General features: G+C 45.5%; 1 protein-coding gene across 2 annotated transcripts in view; it reads right to left on the bottom strand.

The window, feature by feature from the left end:
* The window catches only part of UBXN4 (UBX domain protein 4), a 252,926-nt gene that overhangs the window by 41,745 nt on the left and 184,224 nt on the right, over positions 1-26,957 (bottom strand). The window lies entirely within an intron of this gene.

Below are 26,957 nucleotides of genomic sequence, written 5' to 3'. Positions count from 1 at the left end.
TCGCAATGAATCTCACTGCCTGCAAATGGCTCCAGCAAAGTCTTTGCTTCCAAATGTGACGTCAGGGTGTATTAGGCACCAACCTGTACATTGATGCTATTTACTGGTACGTTTTCCACACAGCATTACGTGGGCAAAGAGGAGCCAAGATTCACTATGGTGACATATACAGCACAAAACATGTTTGCATACTCTGGGATCTTATTAATCACAGCACCAGATAACCAGGGAGGTTTGGTGAGAAATCTGCAAGAAGAAAACATTACGTACTTCTAATCAGGTTCTGCATCATAGTCATCTTCAATGAAGTCATCAATGTTAGAATAATTCCCTGTTGCATGCGGGGACCCCTGGAACACTTAAACCACTTCATCTACAACTTAGGTGCCATAGCCAGTATGATTTTATGATGTGTAGCACCTACCAATGCCTAGCACTAGTCAAATCTTTTCCTGTTTCAATCTTAATTCTCTTACATAACCACAATGCAGAATCCGAACCTAAAAGTGTTGCTAAACCTTTCCGCAATTAAGGAAAAAAGACTTTACATTAGCACAGCTAAAGAAAAAGCATCCAGAGTCTTTGAGAAGTATAGAGGTTTCCAAACCCATGATTCCTTGTACTGATATATGCCTCAAGTCAGTTCTTTTTTCCAGCTCGTGAGACTGGAGTCTTGAGTCTTGAAAAAATATAGGTGTTTTTCTAGTCCATTTTGGCAGTTTTATCTAAGTCAGAATATTGTCTTTACTAGGCATGTTCTGTTGCTTTATTTGGCATTTTAGCCAACTTTACCCATTTAGGATGCCTTCCTTATTTGTCAAATGTCCTTTTTGTGACAAAAAGGCAGCAAGCTCTGTACCTCATCAGGTCTGTATTATATGCCTTCCAGATTCTCCCTCTATTAAAGACTATGAGATTTGCTTCAAAATGTATAAATTACTCTAAAAGATAGAGAAGGCGTTAGGCTGAGAGGAGGAAAATAGAAGGGCATGCTAGTTAAGGACAACGATAAAAAATTTACGAGGCCTCCAGGGAAGCACCAGCATCCATTTTAACACTACCCGTGACACCAATGGTCTCCCATGGAGGGAGATCCACTGATAAAATTATGTATCTCACTTTCTCCTGTAGGCTCTCCAGCTCCTTTGCAACCGGTCTTTTTTGTTATTTCACCATAAGAACCAATTCAGACCCATCTATGGCACCTATCCATGTGACTCTACCAAACCAAACGTTATGGTTTCCACACAGACATCAATCTATCCTAATGTGGAAATGATTCCATCAGTAGATGTTCCTCAAACATTTCTATACTCACTTCATGCTCTAGAGGAAGATCATTTACACCTCAGAAGAGCAGTCATTTCATTAATCTTTATTTGGTTATAAAAAGGACCATAAAAGTACAACATGAAAAACATACAATCAGCCTAAGACAACTGTCAAATTTCATAAAACATATCTCCTTCTCAGTTTAACAGCAGCAGAAATATAAGTAAGAACAGCAAAACAAACCTCCGTAAAAGATCAACATTTTTAAAAAATCCATTCCTTCTTGATAAAATGTACAATGCTCAGACTTTAAAATTGTGCGTAAAAAAGCAAACTCTTAACGTGCTGTATAAAGTGCAGACTAACAAAAAATGAGCAGTAGATTGAGTGGAAGAAGCACTACATGGGCAGCATGGTAAAGATGCAAATCAAGATCCAGGTCAAGGAAAGGCAACTAAAAAGTGGGTTGTGTTTACTCTTACCCTTGTAAGGTAAAATCTATGCTCCGGATTTTCTATCCATTTTAGATAGGGCTCCATTCCAGAAGTGGTAGATCTCTGTATGTAATTCAACACTGAAGCCATATCTAAAGCTCTCACCAATCAAGCCTCCTCTATTCAAGAGATATTTCCGCTTTACTAAGGCTCTCAGAAGAGCAGTCAAAAAAGGATTGCTTCTCAATCACCTGTCAGGTTCTCAGGTGATTGGGATTCTACGTCGTCTTACACTACAGCGCCGATTACTGGCTCTTCATCTAAAGCAGGCTACCCAATGAGGAGCTCGTGAGCTACCAGTAGCTCTCCAACTACCTATACGTAGCTCATCTGTGTGTTCAATTAGAAGCTTTTGCTTGGTTGCATTAATATGTGCATACCAAAATGGAAAAGCATTCATTAAAAACGAAAATGTGTGTATTTTCAGAACTCATAAGCAGAAGTTTGTAGAAAAATGCATGATTTTCCAAAATATATTAAAAGCTGATATTTGAGTGAAAGATCGAATTGTGTTGTGGAGTTTTATTACTGACATTATGAACTTGGTGCTAGGGGCATTGCAGCCAGGGCTACTGTGTCACCCATGTAGAACCATTCCACATTGACAAGGCATTTTTGGGTTACTGCTAGCAGCCGTGCCCCCGGTACGGGGGTATCTGTTATGGAAATACTTCAGCCCAGAGCACCTTTTAGGCCTGGTCTCTTATAGTGCAATGCCTGGAAGACATATGTAACAATCTGGCCATTACAAAAGCAGCTGTGCCTTGGCTGCTAAAGAAATGTAGGTCTCTGGATGAAGATATTGAACCACTGTGCTTGATTATGGTGTCTAAGGTCCAGAACAAGCATCCTTTAACACCAGAGGCTTCAGTCTCTGCAGGAAGGGTAGGGTAAAAGAATGGATGCCGCTGGAAAGAGAATCTGCAGTACGGACTCCACTGCCCTTAAAGCTGCAAGTACTAGAGCTCTCCTAAGAATATACAATCATTTTCTTTTGGAAACAGTTTGGATATTTGCTGTTTACCCAAATCATCAGTGTAGGCATCGACTCAGGAGAACTGGCTATGTCAGACTTTTGCCATGGAATTACACTGTGAAGATTATCATGGCTCAATTCTGAAACCCTATGCTTAATTGAATATTTTGAACTTGGCATTCACTGGCAATACTATCTTTGGTCAGCACACAGAGGAAGAGATGCTCCTAATTATGTCAGAAGCACAGACTTTAAATGTTGTGGGTCTGGAAGAGCACAAAACATTTTATGAAATGAGTTACTTCTGCAAATCCCTCTGTTATTTCAAAGGATAGAAAGTTCAATGCTCTTGTTGACTATTATTGTCAATGCCAACAGCAGCAAAAACAATAATTATACGGACACTCTTACCATCGGAGACACAACCCAAGTCTATTGGTTAACATTAGTTGACAAATTCATTTGGACGTCGACCGTCCAAGACAACAGCTCTCTGGTCTTTTGTTTCCTCCTCTGTATACACAACTCAAGCAGGGTGGAGTGTTACTCAACATCTACAAGAGCGGCAAAATATTACAACTAATAACTGGATGCTCTCTTTGTTTCAAAGCCCAACATCCTTCAGTTCCGCCAGTTTCAGCATTAGAACATGGCTTCTGTGAACTGTGCAAGGAAACCTCACCACTACTAAATAAGAGAACAAAATCATTCCTCAGCCATGAAATGGGGAAAGGAGTCTATTCAGAGTACATCCTCATAACGACGAAATGAAACAGGGCAGACTTGAGTCATCTCAAATGGATCAAAGGGGTAAGGTTCTAGCACTTCATCAAATCTTTCCTCAACTCAGGAAAGGGGGCTGAATGTGCTCCCTGCAGGACACATATTTTCACACTCGAATAGCAGAGACACATAGGACGTTTCTTAGAGGGAAAGAAGCATAACAAGTATGTAGTACTGTCTTTCAGTCTCAAGTTTGCAGGTTGGACATTCCCCAAGTGTATTGCAGTAGAAGCAGTAGCCCATCTTTGTCTCCAAAAGATAATGATATATCAATAACTGGATTAGTTGATAACCGAAACAATTAAATGAAAGTAAAAACAAAAAGACATTAGCAGTACTGCACGTTTACTTTTTTGTCTGAGGCTGCAAATAAGTTATCAACAATGAACTGTGTCACCAGTTCAAATAACAGGCCTAGAACCACTATAAGACTGTCAAATATAAGTAATACACTGTTCCAACCATGTAAAACAGAAAGTAGTGACCGGGGTCCTAAATTCTAGGAGCAAGAGGCCTCACACACCCATAGGGTGTCATGCTTCATCATAGGCACTGCTCCTCGTCAGACCGGCGCTGCAATGTCTGACGGGCACCACCCCGTGAGGGGGGGCTCTTTGCCGGAGATCTTTTTATGTGGTGGTGCCGTGACCCCAAAGGTAATTGAAGTGTCAACGGAGATCAAAAAAGAATGTGATTTAAAATTGACTACCAAAACCGCCACTGAGACAATGGATTTTATTAGACCAGATGGACGGTCAGGGCCAAGGTTAAAAATATATAGTCAGAAGAGTGAATAGAGAAATTAAGATCAATCACTCTTATAGTGAAAAAATGTATCAAAAGGAGGGGTCTGGGAATTTTCCAAAATCTACCCTCTCATGGGTCAACATGTTTCGCATCCTGGTGGTCCAAACGGATCCAGTGATGCTTCATCAGGACCTTATATGACTATGTGTATCTCCTAAGTAATAAGGGCCACATATATTTCCGAACAAGGTATACAAGTTACTATAAGCCCGCAATTAGCTGGGGGGAGTAACAATCACTTACATGAACGTGGAACCAGTCGTTCCTAACTCGTGCCCGTCCTAAACTTGAAGACGCGCATCCTAGGAATACACAGACCAATGGTCCAGCGCTAAATTCTAAGATCTTCGGGAACCACGGACCGGGGTAGGTTACGTCCTGGTCACAGCAGCAGACAAAAACGTCATTTAGCGCTGGACCATTGGTCTGTGTATTCCTAGGATGCGCGTCTTCAAGTTTAGGACGGGCACGAGTTAGGAACGACTGGTTCCACGTTCATGTAAGTGATTGTTACTCCCCCCAGCTAATTGCGGGCTTATAGTAACTTGTATACCTTGTTCGGAAATATATGTGGCCCTTATTACTTAGGAGATACACATAGTCATATAAGGTCCTGATGAAGCATCACTGGATCCGTTTGGACCACCAGGATGCGAAACATGTTGACCCATGAGAGGGTAGATTTTGGAAAATTCCCAGACCCCTCCTTTTGATACATTTTTTCACTATAAGAGTGATTGATCTTAATTTCTCTATTCACTCTTCTGACTATATATTTTTAACCTTGGCCCTGACCGTCCATCTGGTCTAATAAAATCCATTGTCTCAGTGGCGGTTTTGGTAGTCAATTTTAAATCACATTCTTTTTTGATCTCCGTTGACACTTCAATTACCTTTGGGGTCACGGCACCACCACATAAAAAGATCTCCGGCAAAGAGCCCCCCCTCACGGGGTGGTGCCCGTCAGACATTGCAGCGCCGGTCTGACGAGGAGCAGTGCCTATGATGAAGCATGACACCCTATGGGTGTGTGAGGCCTCTTGCTCCTAGAATTTAGGACCCCGGTCACTACTTTCTGTTTTACATGGTTGGAACAGTGTATTACTTATTTTTGATGTTTCCATTTGGAGGATATACACTGGACCATAATTCCTCCTGATCCCTCCCGTATTTTGACCACTATAAGACTGCACAAGGTTAAGCGTTTCTTTCAGTGAACAGAATATTATCAATTTTTAAGTAAAATGTCAGCACCTCATGAACACTCCAAATTCAACAGCACATAACATCTTAGCCCTTCTGGGTTCAATTGCGTCCTGTAAAACGAATTTCTAAATGCAAGAACACACACAAGACCTCTTCAGCAATGCCTAGGAGATGAATTGTCACAGAAAAGTGGACGAATGGGATAACAAGCAGCAGCTCAATTGTTGTCCTGGTGGTGCAAACTACTGCAGAGTGTACCATTCCTACAGAATCTGTCACTTCAGACAATGGTAACAGATGCCTAGCTGCTTGACTGAAGTGTTTACCTAGGTAATCTGTGTGTCTAAGGTTGCCAGTCAACTAAATGGAGCTCCTACCACATCAGCTTTTTGCAGCCCAGAACAACTTACCTAGCACCGAAGCCCTTTCTGACTACCTTAACATCGAATTGGACTCTAGTACAAAGTCATCACCACAATCTATTGCCTCAACAAACAAGGAGCAACCAGATCGAGATCACTACCATTAGAAGACTAAATACATTTTGATGTGACGGTTAGCCTGGAACATGAGTCAATTAAAGTGATTCACCTTTCATGAATATAGACCCAAGCAGTGTATGCACTATACAGATTCTCTAAAAAAAAAAAAAAAAAAAAAATAGACATACAGGTATTACACATGGCCTCTTGAATTATGCGGTTGGGTTGGTGCCAAAATATGTGGCAGGGGTGAGCAAATTATGCAGCAAGAAAAGGCAAACTAAGCAGAATAATGTAGCATACATTTTGTTAGTATTACTTCATTTTGTTGTCATTTTTAGATTTGGTAACACTGCTTGGGCATTGTTATTACCTCATTAATACCGGTTTACTAAATATAGCACTAATTAACAGAAAGGTGACCGACCAGTCATCCTTTTTAAAAGGGACTTCGGCAAAATGTTCCTGTGTATTTAGTAACTTTTGAACAGTTTGAGCTAGAAACAACTTTTTGTTAAAATCTGCATATTATGCAGCAGATGGACGGTGCATCAAACCTATAATTATGTGAAAAACCCTGCTGCTGCACAATTGCATAATTTCAGTGGCCCTGGTATTAGATGACAAAGTACCTTATAATGTCTTCTTGAAATGGACCTTCCCAAGTACAGATCTGTATGCAACAGCACACCCACCGAAGGGCCAAGCTTTGCCTCAAGGAAATGGGAACCAAGTTCACAGGTTCAGCGGGCAGTGCCCTTTTGATCAACAGGTCAAAGATTTTCCAACCATTCCACTAATTCCAACAGTGTTATTGAAATTGCGAACTGCCCAGGCAACTCTGATTTCGATCGCTCATAAGTAAACAAGGCAATGGTGGTTCCCGGATCTCCTGTAGTTATTGATAAAGCCACACGTAGACCGTCATGCAAACTGATCCTACCTCCCAGGTTGCAATGTGAATTGTTACATCCAAATCTGATGTCATTTAGGTTGGCAGCATGCTTCAATTTACTTCAAGCCTGCATGGGCATTTTGAGGTGTATAACTAGATCCCTTGTGTCAAGATGAAAAATCTTTTATCTTGTGGTCTCAAAAAAGAATAGGTACAATCCCATGCTATGCCAAGAATACGCATTACTTCGGATATTCAACTGAGTCTGATTGAAGGTGTTTTTGCACAATTCCACTCTATCCCTTATTTCTGAGACCTGTAATGTTGGGGATTTGCTTGTTACTCTAGTATAACATTTATGTCTTTCAATGAAGATCCTACAATGCAAACATAAGGGTTGCTTGTATTTCTGGTTCTGCATCACAATGATCTTCATGAAGTCCTACCCTCATGCCTCCCCGGCAGTTATCTCAGCCATGAAGGACGAAAATCACAGGGTCCGTTTACTATTGGATTCTACGCCTCTGTCACAAAACTGACTCCATGCACAATTGTCTCACCTGTTCTACAGTACTACTGTCAGAAGCAGAATTGATGGAAAGGCCCTGTGTCTTCATGATACACAGATGGGTAACCCATCATAGTGGACCGTGACTATGATAGCTTGAGGCTGAATGAGCAACCCCTCTGAAAGTTGGAGTGGTCCATCCACTAGTACAACTATTACTGGAAACCACTCATCTGCCACATAGTGAGAGGCACAGACATGATGTATAAGCCCATGAGGCCTAACACATGCAAGACCAGTAGGACTGGGATCCACTCGAGTCAGACACACATGTATCATCATTAGAATATTTTCCATTTACAAAGGAGGAAGAAGGGCCTTCATGATTGTGTTGAGCACCAACCAATGAAGATCAGCCTCTGATTGGGAGTGCGGTGAGACTTTTGGAAATTGATGGCAAAACTCAGGTCACGGACGAGAGTTAGCGCCCACTCAATATGGTCCTCAAGCAGTGCCGTTGACTCTGCCTTCGTCAGCCAGTTGTTCAAGTACCCAACTACATGAACTCCCAATGCCCATAGTGAAGCTGCCAAGACTGCTAACACTTTCATAAAAACATGAGGAGCTGAAGTCAGAATAATCAAGAGGACAGTTAAGAAATGGTTTTGGACCCCAAGTTCAATCTCAAGTAGCACCTGTGTCTGCAGAAAATTGGAAATTGAAAGGACACCAACCAATCTCTAGAGTTCAAAGCCAACAGAATCTTGTTCAGGGACGGCATCGTGAATTTGCCTTGCTGGATGAACAGAAGCCAGAGATGCAGAATAGACCTCAAGCTTCCATCATCTTGGGAATCCAAAGGAAAAGAGAGGAAAATCCCAAGAATCTGTTTGTGTGTTGGAAAGTGGATTACTGGTAAGGGCAGGTAATTACCTACACTAAGCAATAGGCAACTAACCCCCACTAGGTTCAGTTAGGTCTCAAAAAATTAACCCCAGCTCAACCCTTGGTAGGTTGGCAACAAGAGACAAGGCTTAACTTAGTTTAGTTTAGTTTTAAGGATTTATAAAGCGCGTAGTGACCCGAAGGCATCCCAGCCTTAGGAGACAAGTGTAAAGCATTCAAGTAGCACAAAACAGTAATTAAATAAAAGACAGGAATCACTTTACAAATCCAAAACCAATTTATAAAAAATAGGAAATATTTTTAGCTTTAAAATGACACCAAAACAAATGAAATCGGATAAGGGGAACCGGAGATTCGAATTAGTGTTTTTTAGAGCATAGAAACGATTAGCGCCAATCTGGTCATCTGGTCGCACCTCGACCAGGCCAAAGTCAAGGTTTAAGGCCGACTGCGATGAAGCCCTGCTCGGCTATAGCAAGCAGGAGGCCTTGGTCAAAAGTTTACCTTCGGACGTATTCGTTTTCTTGAAGATTTTCTTCAGTCAGACGAAGTCGCCAGTCCAATCCGACCTTCCTGGAGCCCTTCCTCAGATAATCATTGTGGAAGACCTCAGTGAAGATTTCTACGTTCGGACTTAGACTACAACTCCCAGAATGCACCTGGATCAAACTCCAAAATGGCCACTGGACGGTGGTCTGCTGGTCAGTTTCTTCAGGATCTGAGACAGGGGACTGTGGTTAGCAATTTGTCAAACAGAGAGTCCCTCCTTGAACCAGTTAAAGCCAGGCAAAGTCCTTTTTGTGGTGAAGCTCAACTGTGCAGCTGATGCAGCCCTTCAGAGTGCACTGTCCATGTGCAGGACAAGGGTACAGCAGGACAGTCCTTCTCCTGATGTTCTTCCTTGTAGGGATCGGAGGTGTGGGTGCAGCTCTGCCATATTTATCCTTGCTCCTGGGTGAAAAAACAGAGGGGGGGGTTCGGGTTCTCCAATCAGAGGCAGCATCCTTCCCCCTCGGATGACCACTTCATGGGAAGTGTGGTAAAAATCTATCCCAGGGAGCAAAAGTCTTCAAAAATCCATCATGGCTGAAAATCATTTTGGAGGTTAGATCTGCTTGAGCCCACCCAAGGGTGTGGCTAAAAATCCTAAACACACCCCTCTCTTGCCCTTTCTTAATCTAATCAAGAGGACACCTAATTGTCTGGGGTAGCAGGATGCGAGGGAGGTGATGGGTTGCTCCAAATGTCCTTCCCTGCCTTTGAAGACTAGTTTTGCAGCCCTCCCACCTTCCTGCTTCCCCCATCTGCTGAGGCAGATCTCCTCCCCAGGCACATCCTTTGTTTTCCACCCAGGCCACTTCACACCTCATCAAGGAAGGCTGGCCAATCAGAGAAGGGCACAGCAGAGCTGAAGTTGGCAACTTTTCAGGTAGAGTTTAAAACTCTTTACCTGAACTAGTTATATTAAATCTAACAATTGTAAGTTGTGGGATTTATTATAACAATGAATTTGATACCAAACTCAAGGTATCTGACATTTAAGGGGACTTTGTTAATTAAAATAAAGTCTCCCCATTTTAGCCTATGGAGGCCACTCACTACAGAGAGGTAAAAACGAATATGGCTATTTTACCTCACAGGACTTATAAAACGATTTTAATAAGGTCCAGGCTTATAGTCACATGGCACCCAACCTAAGGGGCACATCTTAGGGGTGCCATATGTAAAAATAAGGTCGTTTAAGCCTTTGGAAGTACTTTTAATTCCAAAGGCGTTTTGCATGTAACTTTAGTTTAAAAGCAGCCAGCAAGGCAGGCCTGCCTTTACAATGACACTGGGCAAATCAGCAGGGCACCCATGGGTGCAATACCTATGCTGGGGCCCCTACATCCTACATGCCCTACCATATATTAGGGACTTATAGGTAGGCTGATACTGGCAATTATAATTAGCCTTATTTGCATATCCACTTTACACAGAGCACTGGCCCTGGGACTGGTAAGCAGTACCCAGGGCACAGCCAAGAGTAAGTAACCACCTTTATCCAGTATCTGTCCACAAGGTTTTGGGGTGACCAGGGCAAAAAGGAGGACTTTCCTACACAGAGGTACCACATTTATAGGACCCTTGTCCAGGAAGATAAGGACTTCAGCCTCTGTAGTTAAGTCATATGCTGCAGACCACGCTCCGAAGGAAGCATGTCGTCTGGAGGAGAAGCCAATCACCAGCAGCTCAACTAAATGACCCAGAGATCTACTGTTGTTTGCACTCAGTGGGTGGCAGAACAGGAACAGCAAGGTGAAGGTGGGAGAGGAGTCAGAGGGGTTTGAAAGCAGCAGAGCCGGTGGAGGATGATGGAGATTAGATCTGCTACTGGCAACACTATGTATCCACCACTGTCCCAAAAACAAGTGATAACACTTTGATAACACTGCACTGCTCTAGAATAATTGCAGGACCTCTCATACTGTTGGCAGAATTGCCACACTAGGAGGACAGGCTCAGGTTGAGAGTCATAGCTCTACTGTTCTTGAAACGTTATATTGTGAAATGAAATGTCTCAATTAATAGTAACTTGACATCAAAGGACATGTGCATGAGCACAGCCTACACAACTCCTGAAAATTCAGGGGAACACATTCAAGCCTGCCGATACAGCACGACAGTTGTACTCACAGACAGAGGCATGATATCTGCAGATTCAAGGCTGTACTTTAGCATATGTTTTAACACATCGAGGCAATCACTCAGATCAGAGAATGGCTTTTTGATATGGTCTGGCTTGTCGCTACAGTAACACTGGTTCTCACAAAGCAAGAACGTATAAGCCTAAAAGGGAGGTGGCATTAGCTGTATAGAGTATCTGAACCAAAAATATCCTTCAAGCTGGCAAACCTTTGGGTCCTGGGGAGATGTTTACGCTAGGGCTCAGTGTTACAATGATCCCCAACCTCCTCCTCTGCCACATAGACGATGCTTCCCCAAAGGACTCCTTGGCAGTGCTGGAATCTGCTTCGAGGGCAATGTTGCTTTCTAATTAGAAATTAGCACTGGAGGGCTGTTGGAAATGGGGTCTCTAGTTGGCAGTCGTTTTGCACCCTGCCCAGGTAGGGACCCTCACTCTAGACAGGACAAGGGAGATACCCGCTCAGATAACCCCTACTCACCCCCTTGGTAGCTTGGCACGAGCAGTCAGGCTAATCTCAGAAGCAATGTGTAAAGCATTTGCACATAACACAGTAATAAGTGAAAACACTACAAAAGGACACTACACCAGTTTTAGAAAAATAGCCAATATTTATCTATATAAAACAAGACCAAATACAATAAAAATCCAACATACAGATAGAAAAATATGAATTCTGCAAGATTTACTCAAAACTACAGTTCCTTGAAGTCGATAGCTCCACCTGGGGCTATCACGGCATCGTGATCAACAAAACCAACAGTTCAGGCCGGCTGTGGCGTTGCAGGCCAGCTACGGTGACGGGAAGACCCACAAACAGTACCTTGGATTTGCAGAGTGTCATGATCCTCGCGGTGAGCTCCGGAGAGCAGCATCACGGATGTCGTGGTGCCGGTTTCGGAGTCAGTGCAGGAGTCGTCGGGCCCTTGAGGTCACACGCGTTGCAGATCGAACTCCAGGCTGATGAAGTCAGGTGCACCGGCGTAGATGGCATTGGGGCTGCGGTGCGAAGTGGGACAATGCGACGTGCGATGTCCACAGGTCAGGGTGCAGGCAGCTGCTCGGTGACGGCGTCCAGCAGCATCGGTGAGACCAGGGCTGCGGTGTGAAGCAGGGCGGTGCAACGTGCGGTGTCCACAGGTCACGGTGCAGGCAGCGGCATCGTCGTTGCTGAAGCGATGTCGTCGGTAGGCCCAAGCCAGCGGTGCGGGACAGGACGGTGCTTCGTGACCCTCACGAGCGGTGTCCACAGGCCACGGTGCAGGCAGGATGCCTGGTGACGACACAGGAGTCAATGGTGCTGGCGTTGTTAGACCGGGGCTGCGGTGCGGGACAAGACGGTGCTTCGTGTACCTCATGAGCGGTGTCCACAGACCACAATGCAGGCAGCGGCGCCAGTGTCAGCAGGAGCGGCGGCGTCGGGGATGCCCAGGCTGCGGTGTGAGCAGGTGATGCCGGAGTGCGGGCCCAAAGGTCGCGGTGCGAGCAGTGGCTCGGTGAAGTCGTCCGTTGGCAGCCTCGGTGAGACCAGGGTCCCGGTGCGAAGCGGGGCAATGTGACTCCGTGTGGCATCAGCAGGTCACGGTGCAGGCCAGCGGCGGCGTTGCGGTGGGTTCTCCTCTTGAACAGCACAAAACACACAGTTCCCAGTGCTGCAGGTCGAGGAAACTGAAGTCTTTGGTGTCCCTGAGACTTCCAACAGGAGGCAAGCTCTACTCCAAGCCCTTGGAGAATTTTCTCAAGCAGGACACACAGCAAAGTTCACCCTTTGCACTCTTTTCAGGCAGAAGCAGCAACTGCAGGCCAGTCCAGCAAAGCAACACAGCAAAGGAACAGTACTCCTCCTTCAGCTCTTCTCCTGGGCAGAGGTTCCTTTTGATTCCAGAAAGATTCTAAAAGTCTGGGGTTTTGGGTCTTCTTCTTATACCCAGTTCAACCTCTGAAGTTGGCAAACTTGAAAGCAAAGTCTCAAGTGTTTGCAAGATCCTTCCTTGTCCAGGCCAGGCCCCAGACACTCACCAGGGGGTCGGAGACGGCATGCACAGTCCTTTCAGGTGTGAGTGATCACTTCTCCTCTCCCCTACAGCACAGATGGCTAATCAAGATGAAAATGAGTTACTTACCTGTAACTGTGGTTCTCCAGTATTGGTATCTTTCATAGATTCACATGCTTGAATTATCCCCGTCGTCGAGGTGGGAGCCTCACGGTAACCTGAAATACACATAGCAGTATACTTTATACACTAGGCCCCAAGGGCCCCCTTAGGTTCTTTTATAGTCTATCCATGTTGTTTTGCAAAAAGACCTAAAGTTGAACCTCAGCCAATCAGGCGTCCACACCCTCTGGAACACTCCCAACAGAGGCTCTTTCCCTGAGATTTTCTAGTACAAGTGTGAAGTTAAGAGCTCATGTAGAAGGTGAGCCTCCGCGAGGAGGAGGGCGGCTTCGCATGTGAATCTATGAAAGATACCAATACTGGAGAACCACAGTTACAGGTAAGTAACTAATTTTCTTCTCCAGTATTGGATCTTTCATCTTCACATGCTTTAATTAGAGTAGCGAGCAGTAATATTGATTAAGTAGACATATAGCCGTACCTTTACAATCCGAACAAACATCAGAATACCAGTAGAAATTAGAATAACAGTACCTCCAGTTAGTGTTCAATGGCAACGTAACAATGTTCCTCTGTAAGTAACAATGAGTCATAATAAGCATAGATCTCTGCATTACAACAAATATGCGGCATGCTACGATAATCAAGCTCTAGCATAAGCATAAGAAATAGAACAGTTTTAATCTTGATTAGAATAAGAAACCATTGGTCACCTTACCCTGGTTGCGAATGTGGGATGATCCAAGAGGCTCACCTTAATGAAGCAAATGCCTCAAGACTGCTTGACCCACTGCTGTGTCCATGTTATTTGCCTCATCGAGACAGTAGTGTTTCGTGAACGTATGCTGTCTGGACCATGTGGCCGCTCTACAGATCTGCCGTAGGGGTCCTCCTGCGAAGAGGGCAGCCGATGCGGCTACCGCCCTTGTCGTGTGGGCTCTTACCCTGCTGTGGAGAGGCTTACCAGACTGAATATGACAGAATTGGACTGCTAGGCCAATCCACCTAGCCACAGTCTGTTTGGATACTGCAAAGCCCTTCCTTACGTTTCCAAAAGCCACGAACAACTGGTCTGACTTGAGTATGCTCTGAGTCTTTTGTAGGTAAAACTTTAGACATCTTTTAACGTCCAGGGAATGCAATGCTTTTTCTGCCACTGTCTGCGGATTAGGAAAAAAGGTTTTCAAAACAACCGGTTCATTCAGATGGAAAGTTGAGAGCACTTTCGGAATATACTTAGGATTCGTTCTCAGAATCACGCTAGTAGTGGTGAACTGAAGAAAAGGCTCTTTGATGGTGAATGCCTGTATGTCACTCACTCTCTTAGCGGAGGTAAGAGCCAGCAACAACACCGTTTTCCATGAAATGAACTTTAACTCCGCTCTATGGATGGGCTCAAAAGGAGGTTTCATGAGCTGCCTCATGACCACGTTTAGGGACCACAACGGTGGAGGCTTCTGCTTGGTGGAAAAGCACGAAACAGGCCTTTAAGGAACTGCTTTACAATTCTGGTGGAATATAATGAAACCGTATCCGGAGATCTGCGGTATCTTTAAATTGCCGCCACGTGCACGCGGATCGAAGAGTATGAGAGTCCAGACATGTGATAGGTTTAACAAGTACGGTAGTACCTTTTCTGGAGGGGAGGAGATTGGGTGGATCCCTTCAGCTGCACACCACAGACAAAAATGCTTCCATTTCAACCTGTAGGTTCTATTGGTAGTATCCGCTCTAGCTCTGGCTAGAATCTCCCTACATTCAGAAGAGATGTTTACGGTGGAGTACTCATGGAACTCAGGAGCCAGGCCCATAAGTGGCGAGATGACGGATCCGGATGTCTGACTCGGCCCTGGTGCATCGTTAACAGGGCTGGCTTCCGTTTGAGTAGCACATGTGGTTGTTCCGAGAGCATGAGGAGCTCCGTGAACCACACCTGTCTGGGCCATCTCAGTGCTATTAATAGGAGGCGACAACCCTCCGCCTTCATCTTGCTGATGACTCTCGGTATCAGTGGGATCGGAGGAAAGGCGTAGGCATAAACGCCGGACCATCTAATTGAAAACGCATTCCCCCACGATCCTCTTTGGGGAAGCGAGCTTGCGTAGTAAGGGTCTTTCTTGTTCTCGAACGTGGCAAACAGATCAATGTTTGGTGTGCCCCATAACTGGAAGAGTTGGTCCAGAATCTCCTGGTCTAGTTCCCACTCGTGGTAGGGGATAATTGTCCTGCTCAGGGTATCCGCTAGCACGTTGGTGTGTCCTGGGACATGCTCTGCTTTCAGAGAAATGTTGTGTGCTATGGCCCATTTCCAGATGTTTTGAGCCTGATTCGAGAGCTGTAGAGACCTTGTGCCACCCTGTTTGTTTAGCTACAACATGCTCGTGGTATTGTCCGTCCTGATTAAGACATCTGAGCCCTGAAGCCTTGGCAAGAAAGCTTTTAGAGCGAAATCTATTGCTTTGAGCTCCAGCTGATTGATGTGGAGCGGTCTGTCCTTTGGAGTCCAAGACCCACTGATTTGAAGATCTTGAAGGTGGGCTCCTCAACCTTCGAGGGAGGCATCCGTCATCACGATATAGCGAGGCACCTGACGAAGAAACGTGAGACCGCTGGACAAATTTGCCGGTGTCGCCCACCAAGCCATAGCTGCTCTCATTTCCGGTGTGATGAGAATTTTGTCCTCGAAAGAGCCCTGAACCTGGCACCATTGCACATCCAATTGCTCTTGCAGGGGCCGCATATACAGTCTGCAGTCTGGAACCTGCGGAATGCATGACGAGATCATTCCCAGCAATGACTTGTAAGTGCGAACTGAAACGCACTTTTTTGCCGGGAGGTTGCGGGCTAACCTGTTGAGCTTTAATTTCCTTTCCTGCGACGGGTACACCTTGCTTTGGACAGTGTCCAGTACCACTCCTAAGAAGTTCAATGTCTGCGTGGGGTGAAGATGCGACTTCTGGTAGTTGACGGTAAGTCCCAGATCGTCGAAAAACTGGAGGCAGAGAGATATGGGACGCACCACTTGACCTTTTGAGGGTGCTTTGATGAGCCAGTCGTCGAGATAAGGAAACACCTGCATGCCCGACTGGTGAAGATGAGCCGCTACTGGAGCCAGCATCCTTGTAAAAATTCTGGGGGCTGATTTTAAACCGAAAGGTAGGACCCAAAACTGTAGATGCATGCCAGCTACCTTGAACCTGAGGAATTTTTGATGGTTGCGGTGTATCGGAACATGAAAATACGCATCCTGGAGGTCTAGGGATGCCATACGATCTCCGGTACTCAGGAGGCGCAAGATGTCCTGCAGTGTTACCATCCTGAATTATTGTTTCTTCCGAAACTTGTTTAGCGACCTTAAGTCCAGAATGGGGCGCCAGTCTCCTGAAGGTTTCTTTACCAGAAAGAAGCGTGAATAGAACCCCTTGTTCCTGTGCGGAGCAGGGACCAGCTCTATTGCTCCCTTGCGTAGCATCACTTGTACTTCTTTGAGGAGTTGGGCTACTCGTGGAGGTGGAGGGACCGACGGAGGGACGTCTGGTGGTTTCTGTATGAACTCCAGAGTATGCCCTCTGGCCACTACATCCAACACCCACCTGTCTGAGGTTATAACTTTCCAACGAAGGAAGTGAGAAGTGATGCCACCCCTGACCTTCGAGCCCCTGGTAGTGTAGGAAGCTGGTATGGCTAGCTGGTCATTTGTTTCTGCTGATATCTCTTCCCCGTGGCGCTGGTCTTCCCTTCGCCGGGTGCCGATATGCCGCGGTAGGTGGTAACCGGTAATGCTGTTGATGTTGGCCGTATTGTTGTCTGGGTCCTGCTGTAAAGGACTGATACTGGGGTCTGTGTTGTTGAAAATCCACTCAAAAGGAGTAATTTCCTCTACCTCTTGCCCCACGAAAGGGCTGCCTGCGGTACTGCCAGGTACCAAGCGATCTTGCTGTGTCAGTATCTGTTTTGATGGACTGTAGCATGTCGTCAACATGCTTCCCAAATAGACTTTCCCCATCATACACCATATCTAGAATGCAGCTCTGGACTTCTGGGCGGAAAGATGTAGACATGAGCCATCCCTGTCTACGCAAGACTGCTGCTCCTGCGAGCTGCCGGAATCCTGTTAACAAAATGTCTATCGCGCAGTCAATGATTTCTGCTGCGATCCGCTCACCCTCTTGCAGCACTTTCTTTGCTTCCACCTGGACATCCCCAGGTAACAAATCCACGTAAGCTGACATGTCCACCCACATCTGGCAATCGTACCTCCCTAGTATGGCCAGGGTGTTAGCCGCCTTTACTGTGATCGCCGCCACTGAGGAGAACTTTTAACCAATGTTATCCAACCTCCTCCCATCCTCGTCTGGAGGCGCTGCGATAGGTGCCGAAGGTTTCTTTGATAGACGTTGTGCAGTCTGGGATATTACAGAATCCGGCTTTGGTTGCGATATTAAACAGGCTGCAGTGTTGTCAGGGGCCTTGTATTTCTTTTCCAGCTTTGGCATCTGTGAAGGCACTGTGGCTGGGTTCTTCATTGCCTTCAATCCCCCCTGCCATAGGAAGTCCACTATTGGGATCGCTCTTACTGATTTCCTTGATGGTTCCTTGAAATCATATAAGAAACAATCTGTTTCCTGGGAAATGATAGGCAAGTTGAATCTCTTGGCTGCCCTTTCCATTAAGTTGTGGAAACCCCCGATGTCCTAAGGAGGTGAATCAACCGGTCCTGCTGGCGGTGGTGACAGCGTGGGAATTAGGTAGTCATCCTACTCACTAGGGGCCGCCTCAGAAATCTCTCCTTCTTCCCTCTCTTCATCTGTCGAGATGTGGTCATCTTGTGGCGGTGGAACCATTGGGACACTTCTGTGCGGTGTTCCTGGGAGGCTGGTAAAAGGGGTCTGCATAGGTGTCCGTTGACTAAGGTCAAGATGGAGTTACCGGCGTTGCAGGTGGGAATCGTCTATAGTAGTCTTTGAGCATACTCTGTAGATCTGTCACCAGAGACCTGGGCACAGGGAAAGGAGATTCCTGCTTCCCCGTTGGGTATGAAGAGCCCTCCTGATATATAGTTGAGGAATAATAGAGCTGCTGCTGCCCTTCTTCCTCCTCATCCAAGTCTTGGCATTTTACATGCAGCTGAGATGGACTACTGGCTGCACCGAACATTCCCTCATCCTGGGAATAATTGTCCTCATCGTCATCCAGGAGATGCTGCGGGGGATATGGCAAGACTTTGCTTGGAGACGTATGTCTTTGAAGGATTGATGATGGTCTTTATCCCATGGTGATAAAAGAAAGCGGGAGGAATCTTGTGGACTCATGCTGTGCTCCGAAATCTCCAGAGGGGGGCATGATGGTCGACGATTGTGTGGACAAAACTTCCATCTCTGCCACTGACACTGCAGTGTTCGTCGTCCACAGTCCCCTAGTCGACGGTTCTCTCTTAAACAACAGTTGTGCCGTTGACGGATCTGTCATCGACGGTGGTGTCGTCGACAGGTCTCTAGTCGACGACGAAGGTGTGCTAGTCGACGTCGTATTCCTCATCCTCGCGGACAGGTGCTTCGTCGACGATAGTGCGGTCGTCGACAGGTGGACCATTGCTGCTTCCGCTGTCGATGTCTTCGTTTAGCAGTTATGATCTTTGTCGATGAAAGCGGTGATGATGTTATTATCATTGGAGACGTCATCGTCGTTGCTGTGACTGTCGACGGGGTCGTCGACGAACGTTTTTTGGGAACATCAGAGGAAGGCCTTACCGGATCTCTCGTCAGCGACAGAGACAGAGAGGCACTTTTTGTGGGTGCCTTTTTTCCCCACAGGCATCGTAGGCTCTAAATGAACCTTTTTTAGGAGTTTTGCCTGGGTCTCTGATCCGGCAGTAGCAGGCTCTTGGCGCCCCCGTTTCTCCATAGATTTATGTTTTGTCTTCTTAATCAACTTCTTTAGGGGTTCCACAAATAGTCTTCCCTTCTCTCCAGGACGTTTGAGGGAGCGAGATGATGTTTCACTCTCATCTGAGGATGGATTTTCCATGGCCTTCTGTCTCTGGAGCCACAACAGAAGCCTACCCTCACGGTCCTTTTCGGGTTTTCTGACTAAAGGTGCGACAGATTTTACAGTCTCTCACCTTGTGGTCAGGATGCAGGCAATAGATACACTTTCTGTGGGGGTCATCAACGTGAAGTCTCTTCTTCCCACAGCTGCCACAATCTTTAAACAGACCTTTCTTAGTCTGCTGAGACATGTTAGAATGGTAAAAGTGAAATTTTCTGAGAGAAAAATTCCTGAAAGAAAGGTATACTGAGCAGAACTCAGGGAGAATCCCTTCACACGACGTGCAGTAGAAAATCTGAGGGAAAGAGCCTCTGTTGGGAGTGTTCTAGAGGGTGTGGACGCCCGATTGGCTAAGGTTCAACTTTGGTTCTTTTTGCAAAACGACATGGATAGACTATAAAAGAACCTAAGGGGCCCTTGGGGCCTAGTGTATAAAGTGTACTGCTATGTGTATTTACGGTTACCGTGAGGCTCCCACCTCGACGACGGGGATGATTCAAGCATGTGAATCTATGAAAGATCCAATACTGGAGAAATGCAGGCTACACCCCAGCCCCCTTTGTGTCACTCTCTAGAGGAGAGGTGTGAACAGCCCAACTGTCAAACTGACCCAGACAGGGAATCCACAAACAGGCAGAGTCACAGAATGGATTAAGCAAGAAAATGCCTACTTTCTAAAAGTGGCATTTTCAAACTAACAATCTAAAAACCAACTTCACTAAAATATTTTAGTATTTTTAAATTGTGAGCTCAGAGGCCCTGAACTCCACATTTATATCTGCTCTCAAAGAGAATCTATGCTTTAAGGGTATTTAAAGGCAGCAACCATGTTAACCTATGAGAGAGATAGGCCTTGCACAGTGAAAACCTAATTTGGCAGTATTTCACTACTAGGACATATAAAACGCACTAGTATATGTCCTACCTTAAACATACACTGCACCCTGCCCCTGGGTCTACCTAGGGCCTAACTTAGGGGTGCCTTACATGTAGTAAAAGGGAAGGTTGAGGCCTGGCAAGTGGGTACACTTGCCAAGTCGAATTGACAGTTTAAAACTGCACACACAGACACTGCAATGGCAGGTCTGAGTCATGTTTGCAGGGCTACTAATGTGGGTGGCACAACCAGTGCTGCAGGCCCACTAGTAGCATTTGATTCACAGGCCCTGGGCACCTCTAGGGCATGTTACTAGGGATTTATTAGTAAATCAAATATGCCAATTATGGATAAACCAATCCACAGAACAATTTATATGGGGAGCACTTGCACTTTAGCACTGATTAGCAGTGGTAAAGTGTGCAGAGACAATAAACCAGCAAAAACAGAGTCCCAAACCAGTTGGATTGAATATTGCCACAGGTGCCAGCACCAAATCCTGAGGAAAGGTTGGCGTTGTGAGGTTGTGAGGCATTGAGGTCAGAACTGTCAGAGTAGCCAAGCCCATAGTAACAAACTCCCCTCTGCCCCCTGTTGTGCTGTCCTGAAAAGTTCTAGCTTCACCGGAAGGCCTCGAACTGCATGGGATAGGTTAAAGGACAGGCAAACTCCATTCTCATCTACTTAGGCGGTGGGGGTCTCCCCAATGTAGAGGAAGAAACAGTTTCTTACCTGTAACTCCAGTTCTCTTGTAGGGGAATTTCCATGATAAGTCATATGCACGGACTACTCCTGCCCACGTGCAGGGACCCTGGAGCACTATTTTAAAATACATCTTAAGGGGAGATTTTCGCTTTTATTCAGAAAGGCCTGCAAAGACACTTACGAAAGAGACAAATAATGCAGCCTATTTACATAGGCTACCCTAGCCGAAGTCTCATAGTAAAAAAAGGCCCAGTACCTTATAACGTGAATTAATTTGTAAACAGAATAAATCTCCCTCACAAACCTTTTTTTAGCAAAATCTGCCAGACCAGTTGATCCATAGGGCATTCCCCAGAGTCCCTGGTTGGAAGCACCTCGATGCGTAGCTTTGGCATTTGCTGTTTTTTTGCAGTGGCGAACAAGTTGGTGGCAAGAGTTCCCCACCATTGAAAGATGTCTTGAACGACATCGCTGTTCAAGACCCACTAGTGGTTTTCTTGGGGAAGTCTGCTGAGAGAGTCGACTTGAGTTTTTTTGTAAACCTGGAAAGTGAGACACAATGATGGATAGGTCTCTGGCCAAAAGCCATTTCCATATTGTTTGAGCTACGTGAAATAAGGGACTGGACCTTGTCTCTGCCCGCTTGTTGAGGTAGCACATGGTTGTTGTATTGTTCGTCTGAACAAGCAGGGAGTTGAAGCTAAACAATGGATGAAACACATTTAGCACCAGATGTCTGCACGCTGCTCTAGGAGATGGATGAGATATGTTGATTCTCTCTGCAGCCACTGACACTGTATTTGGAGGTGGTCCATGTGGCCTCCCCAACCCAGTAAAGAGGCATCTGGGACTATGGTCTGTGGATTAATCTCCTGATGGAATGGTGTTCCTCACAGGAGTTCCGTTGGAGAACACCACCATTTCAAGGACAGCTTCGTGTGATGGGATGGCTGAATCCTGTCACCCCAATTTGCTGTCAGTTGGTCCCACTGGTCTTCAAGCATTCCTGTAGGGGTCTCATGTGGAAACAGGCATTTGGTGTGAGAAATATGCAGAAGGCCATCGAACCCAGGATGGAGGATACTGTTTTCATGCTTGGATGAGGTTTTCATGAGAGCCTGAGATTTCCTAAGGATTGATAAGTGTCTCTACTCCGAAGGACACATGCTTGCTTTGAAGGTGCTGACGGAGGCTCCCAGGATAGTGTAATAGTTGCAATGGGACAGAGGTTGACTTCACATAGTTGACATGAAGGCCCAACCGTTGTAGGATATCGCAAGTCCAATTGTAGTGAAGCTGAGCCTCTTGAGACGTGGATGCCTTGATCAGACAACCATCTCGATATGGATAGAAGAATACTTTGTGTCTTCAGAGACGGGCAGCAACTACTTTCATGCATTTGGAGAACATCCTCGGTGCTCGGTTCAGGCCAAATGGAATCACTTGGCATTGATAATGGTTGTACCCCACTAAGAACCTCAAGAACTTTCGATGCTTTCTGGCTATTGGTATATGAAAGTATGCATCTTGAAGGTCGATGGAGCACAGCCAAACCCCTTTGTGTAACTGAAGGTATATTTGAAATAATGCCAGCATTCAGAACTTTTCCCGCTGAAGCCACTTGCTGGCCATTTTGAGGATGAGAATGGGTTTGAATTCATTCCAGTCTTTGTTTTTGATGAGGAAGTACCTGGAATAGATACCAGTTCCTCATTAGTGAGGAGGAACAGGCTCCACCCTCTGTTTCTGTAAGAGGACATCTACTTCCATTTGTAATTGAGAAAGTTGGAATCTGCATTGTTTTGGAGTAATTGACGATGGAGGACTGGTAAAGTTAGGACAGTATCCATTGCTAACAATATTCAGAACCCAGGCGTTTTGCGTGATGTTTTGACACTCTTCCAGGTAACGATGGATGCTTCCCCCTACTGGAGTGAGTAACGGAAGAGGGAGAAGTAATGATTCAGGGCTTTGACCCGCATGGTTACTTGCCTCCTTGAGTACCCTGCTGGGTAGATCTTCCTCTAAGCTGCCTTCTTTGGTATGATAGGGTTGTTGATGTGGTTGTTGTTAACTGCTTTGCTGGTGACCTTGTTACCAATGAGGGGTTTGAACCCTCTGAGAACAAAAGCGGTGGTGATAGGGTCGGAAAGATTTTCTTTGTTCTGTGGGTCTCTCTAAAGTGACTGATTTCAGAGTGCTCATGTCTGCTTTCATCCTTGCCATTTAGTCTATGATGCGTCTTCCAAAGACAGTGGTACCAGAGAATGGACGATCTTTTATTCTCTGTGAGCTTCTGGCTTGAAGGTTCTAAGGCGGAACCAAGGTGTCTTAGAAGAACAACATTGTGGCAGAACTCGCGTGCTGCTAATATGGAAGAGTCTGCTGCAGCACTATTAACTTGGATGGATACCATTAATCCTTCATTTAGGATTTCCATGAAATCTTCCCTCTCATCTCTATTGAGATGTTCAACAAACTGGTGCATGGATTTCCACACTGATATATCATTAGCTGTCAAGAATGGCAGTGGCACTGGCTGGCTTCATGGCAGTCGCTGCCTTACTGCATACTTCACGACCAACGGAGTCTAAATTCAGACTCTCCTTATCGGGAGGCACTGTAGAGGTAGGAGTAGTGGCATGTTGTTTCTTTGATGCTACTATAATCACCGAATCTGGTGTAGGATCTGTCCGGAGGAAAGCAGGATCTTGTTCCGGAGGGTGATATTTCTTTCGGAGCCTGCATGGGGCTGGTTTAACTGTGCCTGGAGTCAGGAAAAGATCCATGGCTGACTCAAGGAGACTTTGCACTAGTGAAAGTAATGGTTGTGATACTGTCCTGTGCTGCAGTGTTTCAAAGATCACTGAGGTTGAAGGGGTCGGAGTTGACATGGGGATAATTAGCTTTGCAGCTCCCCTCACCAACACCTCCTGAAACGTTGTGATATCGCCCACCCGTGATACTCAAGTAGGTGCAGAATCAGACAGTGTCAGATAATATTTTCCAGTTGAAGCGGAGGATGTACCAGGGGTATTATGGCGGGATTGTGACAGAGCGTTGAGAATGGTGACTATGGCATGTAGATGATGAGCGCCTTGAACTGCAACGGTGCCTGTGTGAATGATGGCGCGACCGGGACTGTGATCTGTGAATGTCACTTGGTCGTGGGATTGGTGCTAGTGAAGGAGGTACAGTAGGCGTTGGCTGAGGAGGAGATGGTAAAGGTGGAGGTGAAGAAGGAGGTGGAAGAGATGAGGCTGAAGGAGGACAAGGCTTTACCCTTGAAGACGGAGGGGTATGTTCTGGAATACTTCGAATCTGGAGAGGAATAAATTAGCCTCCTCCTTTCCCTTGCCTCCTGTAATGTTGTAGACAGTGAAAGACTTATTGATGTAGATCTCCCTTGATGCCTCAATGTCTATCTACTCCTCGACAGGGACCATTGTCGGCATCTCAGCATCGACAATGCCCTCGACTGAGACCTGTGACGGCACTTCGAAGTCGATGGGGACCTGGACAGCGAGTGTTGACAATGCCACGGCGTTGATGGATTTCTGGACGTTGAACGAGGTCTGTGTATCAACATCATATGAGACCTCGACAGACTCAACCTGGTGTCGACGTTGTTCTTTGGACCTTCCACCATGTCGATCCTGCTGTCGATGGCGAACAAATAAGCACCGTACCTCCCCTCAACGTTGATTCTCTCTACGTTGACCAGGACCAATGTCGTTTCTGTGCTGTTGTTTTCTTCTTGGAAGTCAGAGACAGCTGGCAGGGAACTGGTAGAGGACTGACCCTCTCCTTGCCCTGAGGTCCCACCTTCAGATCAAGCCATCTGTCTTTGCTGCTCTTCGGTGCCGTGAAGGCAGATTTTCTCCGTGTCTCTCAGGGTGCCCCTGGAAAAGGTCTTGCAGTGACGTTAAGACTCAGGAACATGACTTGAGGGAAGGCAAATTATACAGGACTTCATGGGGCTCTGTTTAGGCCTTTTTTCTCCCACAGGCAGGGCACTTGTCAAACACAGATGGCATTTTGTTTGACTAAATACTTCGCTTTTCTGTCAGAAAAATGAAGGAAAGGCTAGGGAGAGATGAAAGTCGTTGAGTGAAACAGTTGACAACAAAATCTATGTTGGTTTTGTGGAGAAAAAAACCTAAAAAATATCGAGCTCAATGCTCCAGGATGATGTCAGCAGGCGCTGGAAAAAACTGTCACCAGCTGAGCATGGTGGTCTCTGGATTCTTAAAGGCACTGTCTCTATTTTAGCCATTTAATGGCAGTTTATGAGGTTACTCTGTCCTACTCTCCTTCAACTTTATCATAAAAAAGGGTATGTGAGGGAGATTTATTCGGATTACAAATTAATCTCACATTATAAGGTACTGGCCCTTTTTTTACTTCATGAGACTTCGGCCAGGGTAGCCTATGTATATGGGCTGCCTTATTTGTCTCTTCTTCAAGTCTTTGCAGACCTTCCTGAAGAAAGGCGAACATATCCACTAAAGAAGATATATGTTTAAGAAGTGCTCCAGGTCCCTTCACGTGGGGCACTATTCAATGCTTATGACTATACATGGAAATCCCCTACAAGAGAAGTGGCATATAGGTACAACAATGGCAGGCTGAATGGTCCCAGATACAGGACCACTTCCTCAAGAAAGCACTTTTCCTTTCTAGGGTAATTTCTGTGGCAACATCTCTTAGAAGGACATTCCTAGGAAGGTGCCTTACTTTTATGACAGAGTCTGCTTTGAAGTCTCCTTGCCATAAATTAACTTGGCCTCCCTTCCCTCTCCTGGATGGCCTTTGAGTGCCCCAATGCTCAAGAGTCAAAGGGCACAGCATCATATCCCAACCTCAGATGCCATCAGTCATCACAGGCTCCTAGCGAGACATCTTCTTGCTGCATCATGTGCAGAGCTTAAACCCTTAGTCTTGCAGAATAACATATTGCCATGGTGCAGCCACAACAATCTTTCCAGCCCAGGCTAGGGCAAATTTAGTTACACTGGCTTATCACAAAATGGTTGTATGACCAAAAACCAGGTGAACAGATGTCAGAAATGTTGTATTTATTATGGGATGTAATATTAAATAGTAAAATGTGTTTCCTTTACATTTTTACATTTCAAATGTATACATCTTTTTCTCAAAAATGTTACTGAGAACTTTCAATTACTTTCATTCATGAGGGAACATCCCTTGACACCTCAGGGTTGCAAACTGTATTCCTGCTGCCAAGCCACCTCTTTTCATACTTTACTAGGCTTTCTGGAGAGTATGTGGGGCCTGTATAATAGGGGAAATTGTATCCTTTATGATGTATTTTATTTCACATCTGCCTCAATGTATTTATATTTTAATCCATTCCTAATTTGTTTTTCTTATGAACGAAGAGGCACTCCATACCGTGTTGGTCATGCCATGCTTTTACTGTGCTTCGCAATTATGGCAGGCACTTTTATAAGACAGGCTCCCCATTCATTTTTATTATAATAGCAACAACAATTCAGTAACATCACTGTAACATACTTAATATGTTTTACTACTCCATTCTCCTGGCACCTCACCAAATACAGACATCCATAGCTGGGTCCAGCTTGAGAGCGCGATTAGCCGGCCTTATGTTATAACCAAAAAAAGTTTGTTGTATCGAAACTTCCTCAGCCATGCGGGGCATAACTAGCTTGAATGGCTTTCTCTTTGGTTCAGTAATGACCAGGGGAAACAGATGAATATCAAATGCAAAGATGGTGTAACAGTTCATGGAAAACTTAATGAACTGAGTCATCTGCTATTAATGCACTGGCATTTCATGTTCTCACAACCTGCAAGTTTATCCAGTTTTTTTTGCAAAAAAGTTTATACATTTGGTTTCCAAGGAATTTCCATCCTAGCATAGGGTTCAACAGAGGGGATTTGTCTGGTCATTGTGGCGTTCGGGCCACTGTTCCTCTGGCAGGTTGAGGCTATTGTATATCACCTGTTGAGCTTCCTTTGACAGGATGCTTTATCTTTAATTGCCCGGTATGTAATGCATTGATGTTATGTTGTCCGTTGGAATCTGGATTTCAGTATTGTAAAGGCATGGAAAGAAAGCCTCCATATCTAGGTTCCCAGCAAAAATCTCAAAACACACAATCGTTTTTGGGATAGGCATTAAGCTGGACTTGGGCCAATTGATGATGC

The sequence above is a fragment of the Pleurodeles waltl genome, chromosome 3_1 (assembly GCF_031143425.1).
Source record: "Pleurodeles waltl isolate 20211129_DDA chromosome 3_1, aPleWal1.hap1.20221129, whole genome shotgun sequence".
NCBI lineage: Eukaryota > Metazoa > Chordata > Amphibia > Caudata > Salamandridae > Pleurodeles > Pleurodeles waltl.
This window is presented reverse-complemented; position numbering and strand designations above follow the sequence as displayed.